The following is a 12,520-nucleotide window of genomic DNA, read 5'->3' as shown; positions in this document are numbered from 1 at the left end:
AAGACAGACATTCCACGCCTCTTTTTACAAAAACTTCACCCTTTGGGGTGTAGTTTTTATGCTCTTTAGGGTGCAGTTTTTTTTTATTGCCAGGATTAACCAAGTGGCTATGGTGTTGTTTTGCTGAGCTCAAGGAGGTACGATCCCGGCCGCGGAGGCCAAATTTCGATGGGGGCGGAATACAAAACATGTTCTTGGATTTAGGTGTTTGTTTAAAAAAAAACGCCACATTGTTTAAAAATGTTTGCACCTTTTGGGGTTGATCTTGTCACACAACAACAGTCGTCTATCTTGCGTGCCAGTGTACTTCCAGGTCACGAGTGGCACATGCGTAATCAGCGTGACATAGCATTCTCTACAGGAAAGTAGCGAGGGGGTAGCTTTTAAGAAAGGAAATGCAGGCAAGGCTGCAGATGACTATTATCGCTGTCGGACAATTGATAAGCCTCAAAGGGTGCAACCTTTAAGCGTGTACGGCATGCCTCGTAACCATATCGCTATTCTGCTATGGAAAAGCCCTAAATTTAGTTATTATTTAAGGCGTAGTTTCGTTATAAATGTTGGCAGCATTTTCTTCCTTAACATTCTGTGCTTGGCACAGTTTCTGCGGTGAACTCGGGCGGCTATAAAGGTGGGTGAGAAAGGGGTAGCCGCGCACCCGATATTGCCCCGCCAACATGGTCCAGAGAAGCGTGTGTTGGCAGCTATTGTTCAAAGTTTCGTCATTTGCCGTTGCTCATTGGATATCTCGTGGCATACCAGAGCAGTGCTAGTCTCCCTTTGCTCAAGGAAGGGCTCCGATGCGTACATGGACTGCTTGTATGTTTATGTGTGTGTCTAGAAGAGAAGGGTGTGTTTGTGTGAATGTATTGCTAATTACCAGGCAAGGGGTGCGGACGCGGGGAAGGGGTGGGCATTAGAATTTGTGGTGGCGGGTGCCTCCCCCCCCTCCCCCACTTTCGACATTGAGCTCTGCCCCAGAGGTGATGACGTGAAGGATGTTTTGCAAGCACTACTTAGCATTTTAAATTCCCATACGGCCTGTGAGCCCGCAGCATATCTCGTGACCAATGGTGGACGAGCTGAGAAAGCCTCAGCCTGGAGCCCTGAACACAGCTTTTCGATAATGGGGCTTCTCTTTGTGGGGGCCAAAGCTCGCTTGTAGGAACTTTGGGTGATCCAAGCTTCCCTCTGTTCGGCGACTGTCGATCACCTAAATGTCTCCAGTTTCCCCTTGACACACCTCGCGTTCTACACACGCACATGCACATAAATTACACACATATCACGTCCAAAGCACCTTTTACATGCTTTTATTTTGTCAGTCTTTTAATGTTGAACATTCTTTGACTCGTTCCTGGCACTTTGCGATACGTATGTTTCTCGTTTCGTTTCGGACCTCAATAAAGAATGTGTCGCCAGCAGTGGAGTCGAATTCTTTCCTCGTAGCAGCTCGTGCTTTGCAATGCTGTTAGACTCGGCTACCTTTGCGATTGGTGCACGATCCCCAATCCTTCCCTCGTAGCAGTTAAAGCTACACACAAGCTTTGCGACATACTGAATCGCCTTCATGGTCGCTTGAGGTCAGAGATGTTTAACGGTTCATCGCTGAAGTGAACATGCCATCATCATTTTAGCATACACCATGTGACATATACATATGTTACATGTGACTGCATAATACGCAGTCACTAATAACATCGAGACTCATGCGTCCCTCGTGTGCACTCGCCCAGCACCTATGTAAAACTAGGCAATTGTCATCTCGCATCGAATTGCCAGAGCAGAAAGAAAGAAATCTTGGCCGTAACACAATCGTCGTCTTGCTGCTGTCATCGCACACATGCTTCAGTCACACTCATTGCCACTAGCCTTACGCAAATGCGTTGGCCTGCCGGTGAAGGGTTTGCTAGCCCTTAATGATGCTCGGTCGCCAGCTCCCTGCGAAATGCTTCGCATAAGGTTGATTCCCACAGTGCATGAGATCTGCATGCCGTGTGTATATATAAGGAACACGTGTTACGAAGGCACATTTTGTACGTCACATCTTTTATTTATTTAAGGGCGTATGGAGTGCGTTGGCAGGCTATGCTCATGAAGAGTGACAGGGCCGGCATAGAGATGCTTTCTTTTTGTTAAGCACCAGCACCGAAAAGTGTCCACTGCATGATTTCTGCCAAAGTATTCTTTTCGACGGTAATTGATTAACAATGTGTCGCATACGTCAGCGTGGCGAATGACATCGATGACATACAGTGTGTTTATAAGTGCAAAGCACACAGCTGTTTACTGTTCCTACTGGTGACCATCGCAGGGTACGGCTATCGATGGAGATAACGGGCCTAATTCACGAAGATTTTTGTTTGCAAGTGCTGTTAGCTGTTGGCCAGCCGCCTTTGCAATAATATTTCCAACTTTGCTCTTACAAAATGTTTTGATGTACGGGCGTTTTTGTGAGTATATGGCCCACGTTTCCTATTATGACATCTCACAAAGGCAAATGCCCGTTCCAATGCTTGCCAAAATTTTAGTTACTGGTCATATGCCGTGAAGTGCACAACTAATACTGTATGGGGCTGCTATTTACACAATGTGTGGTATAATGCAGTAGTGAGTATTATGATGATATGCCATGTTCACATCTGGATTTCGGCATACTATTGTGGATAAATGAAAGATGTCGAAAGGGGGCTCCTCTAGCTGATTAGGCCAATAAATATGAAAGCAAAAGAGAAACTTGAAAATAGAAAAAAAAATAAGAGGATGGTCTGATGAGAGTCTGATGGACTAGAACTTCAACGTTTCCTTCAGTTGTATTGGGAAAACGAATGACCTCTACATGACAAATCAATCAGAACACCTTACGCACGTTAGACTTTCGCATTTTAGATCACAGTATACATGTGGTCTCGAAATATATGTAATTATTAGTAAGCGTGCGAGTTTTTCTGTATTCCTATTTCAGTAAGAGAGTGTAATTGCGTTATTGCAAGCTTGGAAATCTGACCTTGCCATAGAGCAATCTCATCTAAACGTGTCTAACCTTGCGACACATTAAGGAGGTTTAGAATAGGGTAATAGGGGTGCTTGAAGGAAACCAGCGGCGCGTGCCTCCCATTGATCGGCTGTGACCACGTGACTTTTGTACCATTTCCGGGGACGTCACCAGATTTTCCACTTCATGAGCCATATAATGCTTTTGCCATGGAGGAAGGAAATAACAGGCAGGTGCGTACGGCATCGCGATTGAAACCACACCTCTCAGCCCAACACGTGATCGCACAATAAAGTGCGCGGTTGATTTTAGCATTCCCACTCTGCAGGCAGAGCCACGTTATGGCAGCTGAACAAGCGCGCACTGAACAAAAGCTACTAGGAACCAAACGTGAACAAATCTCGATTCTTGCTTCGTGATCTCGAAGCAAGAGGCGACGTGTTGGGCCACCACTGAGCAAATGTATGGACTTCGCAGAGCGTTTGCTTGCCAAGGCTGGCTGCGTGGCGTAATGCTCCCTCATCTTTTTCGTTCCTCCATGGCTTTCACAGTAAAGGTCACGTGGTCACAGAGACAGACCACGTCAGTGACCGGCCCATGTATAGCGCCGCGCGTCACGGCGCTGCCAGTCGGTGCGGTGATTTGGGCAGGTTAATTCTGTCGTGCGCTCCGATGGACGGAACTTCTACTTCGACTTCTCAGTCAATTGCTGTGCCCAGCTCCTTTGGATGCCCACGCAAGTATACAAACGAGGCCGAGGCAAGTGATGCGATAAATGATACAAGGCAATGTGAAAACAATAACATTAGGTTTCGTAAAACGAGTTGTCATCGGGACAATGTCGCAATGCTTTCCCATTAAATCACATAGGGATATCTAAACGCCTTTGACATTTATTATTCGTGTGCTCCGCTCACCTTGGATAGACGTCGGTCAATCTCGCGCAGTAAAAATTTTAGTAGAACCCATCTCACAACGTCTGTCGAGTGTCGACGTTAGTGCTATTCACATTCAAGAAATGTAACGACACACCATATTGCTATAGACACCTTTGATTGAAGTCTGTAGCAGGCAAAGTAGGCTTAAAATGCTAATCGCATTAATATCAGGGCGTCGAACTGAAAACAAAAATACTGGTTTGGTTCGGGTCCGGGTTCAGTGCGCTTGAATCTGGTTTAGTAGCTATTCAGTTCCAGTTTGGAGGAATAAACATCTATATTGGTTCGCGAAGCGGTTTGGCGCAGTCCATATCCTGCCCCATGACAATATGCTGCATAGTACTATATCGACTTGTCCGCATGACGGATGCACAATTGACTATCATCAAGAGGAGGCCGAAGTATATGAATCAAGATACGGGAGAATTTTCATATGTATGCATTGAAGACAGAGGTATAGTGAAAATCACTGCATCAGCGTAAGGTCTGCATAGCTTCCAAACTCGTTACTTGCACAGCAGCGGAGTCAGTTAATTTTGGTTTTGCTTCAGGCTTTGCTGCAGGACTGGGGTGGGGCGAACTGTGGCATGTGATGTATTGTGTTGGAGTAAGCGCGAATTCACAGTGTACTACATAAATTACAACTTTAACCTTCTAGTCTGCAGCAAAGGAAGAAGCTAACATTTTACATTTCGCTCAGTTGGCTGTTTCTTTAAAAGCAGGTGAGGACATCAGTGCTTCTGAACGATGAACAAGGACGGTTTGCACTGCACCATATGTCGATCTTTTTTGCACGTCTATCTGCACGTGGCACTTAGCGGGCTAAACGCGTACAAAGAGGTCAAGAGCACGCGCATTGTTCTCCACGAATAATTTCTACAACTCAAAGAACTCCGTACTCTGCCTGGCTTAGCACCGAATGTGCATTGAACCATGGCACACAGCAGATTTCACGGGCCGATTACAGCCGTGGCTACCGCTCACTGAGAATGTGACGTTATTCATTAGCGACAGAAGTTTTGCAGCTACAATAAGTCATGCAGCTTAACTTGTTCATGTCCGGCCTCGAGGACACCGTCTTGTCCGCTCTCCACGTCTATCCAGTTTATCTAGTTGTAGTAAGAGCTTGACCCAACGGTCGAACTTGGAGCGTCGCAAGATTATGTTGATTCCGCGGAGCCCCTGAAACAAGCTTTCGGCTGCGGGACACAACCAGCATGGCCGACTTCAGAAGCAAAAGCACCTCTGCCGAGGTCGCCTGGCCGTAGTTATAGCAGCACATACCTATTGCCGATCCCCATTCTCGCACACATTGCCACGGGTAAGTCGTAACAATCGGCTAGTAGGGTGCGCTGATTGAAAAAGTAGTTATTCAAACTATTTCATGCAAACTATTCAGCGCTGGCTTTTGCCTTACATGTGCTTGAACAGTTTCGTGTTTTCGTGCTGAACGATTATATATATATATATATATATATATATATATATATATATATATATATATGTGTGTGTGTGTGTGTGTGTGTGTGTGTGTGTCGGTTCAGGTCCCAGACAGGTTAATTCAGGCACGTTAAAAAAAACAATATTGGCGGATCTCACGCACACTGGGAATGTAAACGAAGCTTTGTGTGCTGTTTTCTTTGATTTACGATAATTAGCGGTGATGTTGGCGGCGAATGCGTAGTTTCTTCAGTGTTTAGTCCAATACGAGATTGGTGAGTTGATATAGAACATTAACTTGTGTGCACCACTGCTGTTTGCATAGTACACAGAACACACAGGAGACGCCTTTTCCTCGAGGCATTGTTGTGCGTCAGTGTTCGTGTTCTCTGAGAGTTGAGCATTATCGTTGCCTCACATGGCACATCGCGTCGCGGCAGAAGTGTTAAACTTTAGTTTAATTATGGGGCTGTACGTAATTCAGTTAATTATTATTATTCCATGGATTCATGCTATATATACATTCGCGGTCTGCACCACGTTTCGATGCATAGTGAAGACGCTCCTGTTCCATGCGACACTTTTTTTGGGCCTCGGTGTCCTCGACGCTGAATGCACGCTTTGGAGTAATCTTGCTGGCACGTGATTACATGTTCCTTCTGCATACATGGTCAGCACGTATGCAGAAAGAACACGTAATTCTCTGTTTTTCAAATAAAGAGCCCTCTCTCTCTCTGGTCAGCAAGCTGTTGGGAGGCCAGCTCAAAGCGCTCTCGTCAGGCTGTGGGCGATTGTAATCTTTACACTATCGCAGTCCAGCACGCGACCTCCACAGTCCAGCGTCTGCATTATTGTCGCATTGGAAAGCAAGCACAGCACGTGTAATACGCACAAGCTGTGAAACTCTGGCGCGGCGGTTCCGGCTGAGATGTACGAAGGCGAGCGCCATCTGGGGGTGTTGCAAGAGACCCAGCGGCACATGTGGCAGGACCATTACAGCAGCGCCCGGGAAGACTGGAGAAGAGGCAAAGAAAGCTTCGCTTTGAAATATCGGTTAGTGTTCGGTTCAGTTCCGTCCAAAATTACGGTTCAGGTACGATTTTCGGTTCAGGTTCATTTTGACACCTTTGTTAATAGACGCATATAAAATAGCGTCTGCACCTTCAAACCACATGATTTTGGCTTCTAGCGCGAAGTGAAACACGGACACAGGAAGGAGCAGTGTCCGTGTTTCACTTCGCGCTAGAAGCCAAAATCATGTCACCGTACCAACTCGCCCAACTGTCTATCCTTCAAACCACACAAGGAAAACTTAATTGAAAGCAACATCACAAGCCATCGCAGTGGAGGGCGACGAGGGCGCTGTTGCAGCTTTTAAGGACAACAGACGTGGACAAGCAGCTGTAGCATGAACTGGTGTTTATAGTGCTACAAGTGGTACTGTGCTGTGCGGTAATGTATGCGGTGACAGTGACCAACTGTCATTGTATGTCTCTGCTCCCTTTCCCTCTCTCTCTCTCTCTCCACTTTCCTGTCACTTTAGCTCCGCCTCCCCTCACTCCCCAGTGCAGGGTAGCAAACCGGATCTTCCACTCTGGTTAACCTCCCTGCTTTGCACTTTCTTGTGTGCGTATCTCTCTCTCTCTTTGAAAGCAGCCCCCAAACCGCGGCCAGTATTGTGCACTTGGCAAGGTAGAATTGAAGCGCAGTGTCGTTCTTGTCGGAAACTTGTCGGAAGATGGCTAGTGCTAATCGCATTAATTCCCAGTGACCTATGTGGTCTATTCGCCGAGACAGCAGCTAGCACACGCCTAGTGGCCCAAGACAGCAGGCAACTTGGGTCACTGGGTCGGTGTAAGAGGCTACATACATAGGTGGATAGACTCAAAGTGCCTCAAGGAGGCTTGGGAGGCTGATCACATAGAAAGTTATCTTCTTCTGTGTGCCGCGTCAGCTCCACCTCCGGAGAAACAATACTGTTTTGAGACTACCACCCAACGAGCGTCCCAGCAGCTGGGGAGTGGCCCACTTCCCCACGAAAGTTGGAAAAACTATTATAGTGGCTGCTTCTCGTGCATCACGTCGAGAACGTGCTGTACCAGAGGGCAGGAGCCTACCAGGAGGCTCGGACTGGGGCCTTATTTCCTTTAAGACAAATAAATGTTCCTGATGCGTTACCATTCCTCGGGTACATTATGCTCTTTCCGGGGACCAATTATCTATCTATGCACGTTTCTGTTTTCCTCCTTACCTGGGCCATGGGTAATTCGTGGTCGAATGGGTATACGCACTGGGATTATGTGTTTTATAATTGCTCATTATGCTCAAACTCTGTGCTGAGGGAACAGGATTGGAACAACATGGGTCACTGAGTATGTGACAACGTGCCACTCTTCAACGAACGCTGACGTGGAGCACTGGGTATGTGCCACTCGGTCTGTGCTGGTCTTCAATGAACCTCACCGATTCCAAATGTAGTCACTTGGTATGTGTCAGTAAGTGCATGCGTCTCTTAAATGAGAGTATGGGACGCCAACTTGGGTAATCATAGGTATGTGCAGCTGGGAATGTGCTGCTCTGCAATGACGAGAAAGATCCCTCAAAATTATTTCATGCTGAGCGGAATCGAACCCACGTCCCAAGGGTTCATCAAGGACAGCAGCCCGACACATTTCAATGAACATCTTTCACATCATCAAGTTAGCGAGCTGCGTTGTGTATGAATGCACTGGGTATGTGGCACTCTTCAGTGAACATCTCGCCAACTTTGGTCACTGAATATGTGCCACTGAGTGTGCGACAAGCGAAGGAACAATTCTCAGCGTTTGCAGGCACCGACACGCCACGCTTCTCCTCTCGGTGGCCGCACGCGCGATTCTCGGTCGCGCTACTAGATGGTGCAGCGCGTTGAGAACGAAGCGCGAGAGAGGAGCCCGGTCACCGCATGACGCGTTTCAAAGCGTCTGCACGTGCATCTCGGAGGCTACGCGCAGACTTCGTGGCGGTGATGCTAGATGGCGTCCAGTGTTCTTAGGTAAGTGCGTTTATGAGGTACGAGGCGTGTACATATTTATTTAGTTATTTCACAATAAATTACTCGCTTCGACGCGGTGGCAATATTTTGTCTATATTGATGCGATACTAAACGTGTGACCGTCGACAGTCATTGTGACATGAATTCTGCTTAATTCTTTTCTCTCTCTCCAAGTTAAACCAGGATGCGGAAACTCCCAATACTTCCCTTGGGACACGTGGTCCCATGCCGATACGCGGCGGCAGCGCCCCTTCTACCGCAGGCGGTTGCCGGATATCCAACTGGAAATAATTCACGAACAAAACAATGCCTCCTAGACGTAACTGATGAGGTCAGAAGGTAGAGGTGGAGGGCGCGCCGTCGGGAGGAGGAGGCTCGCCGCGAAGCCCTCCTTTCCCGCTTTGCATGCGAGCGGGCTTTTTTACTCTCTTGCAGGTCGCTGGCCGCGCCCTGGCCGCGCGTCGACGTTGGCCAGATCGCGGAGCAGAACCCGCTGAAGTGTGCCGTATTTACGAAGCGCGTTTTTACAGCGAAGCTGTTAAGTGCTAGCTCCCCCAGGATCGCGTCCGTGTGTCGACACAAAACTCGAGCCTTCTCCTCCGGCGTCCGCGTCGGACGCCACCTGCGTTCGTGCCGTCGAGTACGCGCCGTGATTGACGCGGCCCAACTAGAATAAAACATCATTACGTGGGCCGATCTCGAAGGTAGTGCAATGGCGGGCCGACCCGCGGCGGAGGTGCAGTTCGCCATTAAGGGGTCCACATACACAGTTTCGCTGATCATCATCCTTCACAGGGTGGAAGGTTCTGTTTGTTCTGCCGCGTTAACCTTGGAAGCTTCTATACATTCTTAAAGCACTGGGACAGCGCTCGTACACACCAGTGCCAAGCAATTATAATGAAAAATATTTATATAGCAAACCGTCGTTAGCTACCAATATTCGCAAGCAATATATTTCTTGCATTTCCTGAAAGTTGTCGCTTTGAAATTCCTAACTTGTGGTTAAGTACAGGGCTGCGGTTCAACTAGTCCACAGATATAGCGGGGGGTAGTATAGAGCATAGTCCCCTATATTTTTTCATGACCGCGCAATGCTGCCGCGGAGACCGTCCGTCACCCTCTCTTTTCCTCCTCCATTTACGCCTCGGCTCTCCGCGAGAGGCGCTCGCGTCCCATATACTTCCATGGGATTAGAAAATTTGGGTGGGGTAGTTCATTGTATTTTTTTCTCTTTTTTATTGTTTAACCTAGGTAGGACATTAGGCAGTATAATAGCAAGAGCTTGGTGGCGCAACCCACCGCCCCGTTCCAAAGGGGACGCTCATAACATCCATCCATCCATGCATTCCCTCGGACTCGCTGACCGCGCTCGCTTCTCATCCCTCATCGCAAGCCAGAGCGTGCTCGTTAATTGTAGACGAAATGCGCGTGAAACAGAGGATACTTTACCATAAACAAAGGGACGCCTTCATCGGCGAAGTAGACTATGGTGGGAGCTTTCCAAAGGACACAACAAATGAGCCTTTGCTGGCCAACTCACTTCTGTGCTTCGTCTTCAACGGCCTTTCAGTTTCGTTCAAAATACCCGTGGCCTACTTCGCGAGAAATTGCACTGGCCGCTAGCTGCACACACTCATGCGACACGTCCTGAAGGAAGTTGAAGACAGGATTTTTGGTCGTGCGTTTCTTCACCGACAACCACAAGATCAATCTCTTAGCGTTCCAACTTCTATGCAACGGAAGCTTCACGCATCCTGTTGAGCACCCAGGAACACCGAATCGAAAGCTTTTCCTAGCATGCGATCAGGGCCACTTGGTTAAAAACGTGCGATCGCTGTTTTTGTCGCGTGACATCGGAAAAGGCGGCAGAATAACGGCGAACCACTTGAAGAGCCTCTACAAAAAGAAGCAATTATAAGGCAGCTTTGTAGAGCCAGTTCGATTTCTAACAAGAAAACGCGTGCTCCCCACAAATATTGAAAAAATGAACGTGAAAAGAGCAATTCCAGGGCTTTGTCTCCTGCCGTGACAGCTGCACTGAAGCTCCCGCAAGAGCAAGCGGGCCACACATGCGACGCAAGTTTCGCGGGTGTCGGACCGACGGTTGAATTCATGGACGGGAGCAATTGTACCTTGCACAGACACCAGAACAATGCCTACTGCAAGCAGTCGAATCTACAAGCGATTAACGGCTAAACTGGCTTGAAACAAGCTTCCTCGAGACTACCTGGCCGATCTGAAAAGCCAGTGTCTGGCGAAGAACTTCTTTACCAAGGAAACTTACGAAGGCCTGGTGTTGGGAACTCGTCCAAATGTTGACTGCATTCGATATCTTCTTGAAGAGATGTGCTTTCACTTTGTTTTAACGAGGAAAATGTCGTCTCACTCAATCGAGTCGTTTTTTGGCTGGCTGAGGAAGTCAGCAGGCTCAAATGAACAAAGGGATGCCCGAGCTGTTCTCTCGGGTATTGAAAAGACTCCAAAGACCGGCATCGCGTCGGCGTCAAGTAGGAGAAACGTAATGGCTGCAAAAGGCAGCGATTGCTTGTCAACGCTGCCGCAACAGAAAAACACAAGGGAAGGAACCAGCGAGGAATTCCCTGCAGATGCATGTAGAGAGCTCACAGAGCGACTCAAGCGAGAACAGCCTTTGCTTCCTGCTCCAGATGTCGCAGCATTGGCTACGGCAGGCGGCTATTTGGCAAGAACTGTACAAGAAAATATCGATTATGTGTGGTGCGTCAGCCTGTTAACAAAGCCAAACGCCTCAGCGCCCTCGCACTCGCTGATAAAGCACCAAGACTGCAGTGGACTCATCTATCCATCTGGACAACCTTTAGCGGTTCTCTACGCATTAGAGAAATTTATCAGCGTTCTTCTCGCAAGAAGAAGGCACGTGGATCACCCTATGAAGGAGACTGTGAGTGGAGGCTGCAATACTCCGGGAGCGCAAAACCTAGCTTGATGTGCTCGACGCCTGGACACCAAGAGAACCTGCGGAAACTATTGCTGACAAAGCTTTCTTGCACAATATTCACAAATTTTGCAATGAAGGTGACAGACAAGCACGACTTGGCTAAAGTGTTTAAAATAAAACCGCTGTCACGAAAGACCCTCAAAATGTGAACTATGATCTCACATTTCGGCGCTTTTTGGTGAAGCGCTGACTCTCCACAACATGTTTTGTGTTGCTTACTTCCGATGCACATTGCCTAGAAACATAAATTCAACATGCGATTTTATTTTATAGTTCCATGTCAAATACGAACGCCAAACGTTTCTCCACAAGCGCGCGCAAGCAGCGTCTTCGCGTCGTCTGCTCTGGGACAGGATGGATGGATGGATGGATGGATGGATGGATGGATGTTATGAGCGTTTTCTTTGGAACGGGGTGGTGGGTTGGGCCACCAAGCTCTTGCTAGTATACTGCCTAATGTCCTACCTAGGTTAAACAATAAAAAAAGAGGACAAAAACACTATGAACTACCCCACCCAAATTTTCTGATCCCCTATTTCGAACTTTGCTTTTGTACGTCTCCGTTTTTTGTCGTTTCCCTACTTTTCGTCCACCAATCCTCTAATCGCCTCTTACTAATGCCTATTGCGGACATGTTTACTTTACCACTGCTCTCGCTGAACCCAAGTGCTTCAAGGAGGCCAGTGGCGCCTAAATCTACCGCTGGGTAGACGTCTTCACATTCTAATGAAACATGCTCCATAGTCTCCCTATAGCTTAACCGCAGCAAGCACATGCTTCTTCTTCCATCTTATATCTCGCTTTATAGGTGCGTGTTCTAAGGCATCCCGATCTTGCTTCGAAGAGTAATGAGCTTCCCTTTGAGTTATCATAAATGGTTTCTTTCCTGATTTCGTTTTTTCCTCTTAAGTAGTTACTCATGGCAGGTTTCTTTTCCATTGTCGCCACCTATGAGATTATTTCAGCCTGTCTGACTTTCCGCTTGACCTTCTTTGTTGCTGTGTTGCCCACCCTACAGGCCACATACTTGCTGGTAAGCTTCCTAGTTCTTTTCCTCCACTGTGAATCAATGTTTTTCCTGTACAAATACCTGAACACTCTCCAAGCCCATTTACTTTCTTCCATATTCCTCAGCC

This window comes from Dermacentor albipictus, chromosome 6, assembly GCF_038994185.2.
Source record: "Dermacentor albipictus isolate Rhodes 1998 colony chromosome 6, USDA_Dalb.pri_finalv2, whole genome shotgun sequence".
Lineage (NCBI taxonomy): Eukaryota > Metazoa > Arthropoda > Arachnida > Ixodida > Ixodidae > Dermacentor > Dermacentor albipictus.
Note: the sequence above shows the minus strand (reverse complement) of the source record.